Source organism: Anomaloglossus baeobatrachus, chromosome 7 (assembly GCF_048569485.1).
Source record: "Anomaloglossus baeobatrachus isolate aAnoBae1 chromosome 7, aAnoBae1.hap1, whole genome shotgun sequence".
NCBI lineage: Eukaryota > Metazoa > Chordata > Amphibia > Anura > Aromobatidae > Anomaloglossus > Anomaloglossus baeobatrachus.
In genome coordinates this window covers 218,531,646-218,533,934 of record NC_134359.1, presented here as the reverse complement: position 1 = coordinate 218,533,934, position 2,289 = coordinate 218,531,646, and positions in this window count along the sequence as shown.

The window sequence follows — 2,289 nt, the reverse complement described above, 5'->3', positions numbered from 1 at the left end:
ATTTTGTGAGGTCATTTTACCACTCAATAAGTACAATAAAAAAAACAAAAATCAATGGTGGCATCCCTTTTTTCCCCACAATTTTACCGCACTGATTTTTTCCCGTTTTCTATAACATTGAATGGCAAGGAAGGGAGGGAAGAAAAAAATGAAAGCTTACCCAGTCATGAAGGGGTTAACAAATATTGCTCCAGAGCATATATTACAATTATAAACAGAAATATGTAAATGAGCCGGAAATGTCTAATATTTTGGCTTGTTTATCAAAACTATCTAATACTAAAAATATCACTGTTGCTATTAGCAATGGATCACAGCACAGACTCCATTTCTCAAAATTCTATGGAACAATGATAGCAGATTTGTGAGTGGTTGCTATGAACAATAAGGAGAGCTTTTCTGCATTTTGAGAATTGATGTGTTGGGCCTCAACTCCAGGGCTTGATCCGGTGACCTCTGTTTTTGAGGTTGGTTTTCCTCTCTGTTGAACCACAGGCTGTTTAGCCTCTGTCCAATTGCTGATAGTTCTTTTGTCTTTCATTTTCTTTGTCTTGATTTCCTTTTTGGAAAAAAAGGGCAGAAGACGGTCACGAAAACTACGAGATAGCAGGGATCTGGGGCTCCTAAGCTGACCCTCAAACTAGGGGGCCCTATGCTGTCCCTAACCTCAGGGATATTCCTAATGGTGGAGAGGCCTGAGTCTCCTTCCTGTCCCTGCTCCTAACCAGTCCTGATCTGATTTCCCCTCCCCTCACCTCAGGGAGGGGACAGGAGTGTGTTAAAAACCACAGATAAAGACAGACAAGAGAAAAATCAAATTTCTGTCACACAGTATACACACAAAGGTAAAGACAATAAGAAATTCAGGAGGAAAAACAACAGCAGCAAGGAAGTACAAAACAACAGGAATAAACTCCACAACCGCTCCAAGTAATAGGCACAACTAAAGCACAAAGTTGTACTTTCTATTATTACTTTATAAAAAAAAGGCTGTTTTTGTTCCTATGTTTCTGGAGCTGTTTCTGAGAGTGGAATAACAATTCTGAACGTAAATGAAAACTCTTTGTCTCAAACCTGCATCCGAGCAAGTCAGAACTTTACTCTCCTATATACTGTATATACAGTTAAAACCAGAAGTTTACAGACACTATTTAGAAAGACATCTGCATGTTTTTCGCACTATCTGACATGAAATCAGAATAAACCTTTCCCATTGTAGGTCAATGAGGAACAAAAATTATTTAGATTTGCCAAATGCCAGAATAATGAGAGAGCGAGAAAGAGAGAGAGAGAGAGAGAGAGAGAGAGAGAGAGAGAGAATGCTTTAATGTATTTTTATTACTTTCTGAAAAGTCAAAAGTTTACATACATGTCATTAGCATTTGGTACCATTGCCCATAAAGGGAAGGTGTCGTCGTCAAAAAAAAAGGGGGAGTGGCAGAGGGGGGTGAGCAGCACACCAGGAACAGTTGAACGGCATCGGCACTCACCCCTTCCCTGACAGGTGACAGGGGAAAGTGCAGCATATGCTGTGGGCTCTACAAAGATGGCGGCGATCTCCTTAGTCTGCTGTGATCTGGACAGCCCAGGGTTTTCTTTGAGTATTGTGATTGACTCAGTGACCTGGGAATTACCTCTCCCAGATGAAAAAGTGGCTTTGTTTAAGGCCAAGGTGGCTAGGGCATGCCGAGTGAAAAAGTTGCAGTTGAGGGAGGTTCAGTCTCCTTTGGGAAAGCTCAATTTTGCATGTCGGGTAATGCCTATAGGCTGGATTTTTCCTAGGAGATTAGCTAGTGCCCCAGTGAGGGTGTGAGCACCACACCACTACATATGCTTCTTTGAGGAACATAGAGCGGACCTATAGTCTGGAGTGAGTTTTCTGAGCGGTACAACAGTTGCTCGCTGCTGATGGATGATGTAGTGGACAATTTTGAGCTGGAATTTTACACGGACACAGCAGGCAGCACGGGTTTTGGGGCCTACTTTCAGGGTCAGTGGTGCACTGGTCGGTGGCCAGAGAGCTGGGTAAGAGGGGGCCTTTTCAAGAATCTGGCCTTGTTGGAAACTACCTTCCTTCAGATCTTTCCAAAATAAAATCCCATTTCATATTTTTTAAATCTGACTTGGTCAAATAGGTTGACCCAACCCACACTCTCTTTGATACAGCTGTGAGTACAATGCACCCCAGCGGGATTCGGTATGTTACTTGACACATCCTTGGTGATACATATCGACTCTCGTATATGATGTCCGTTACTACCTCGCATACATGCCCCCTGTCAAACATGT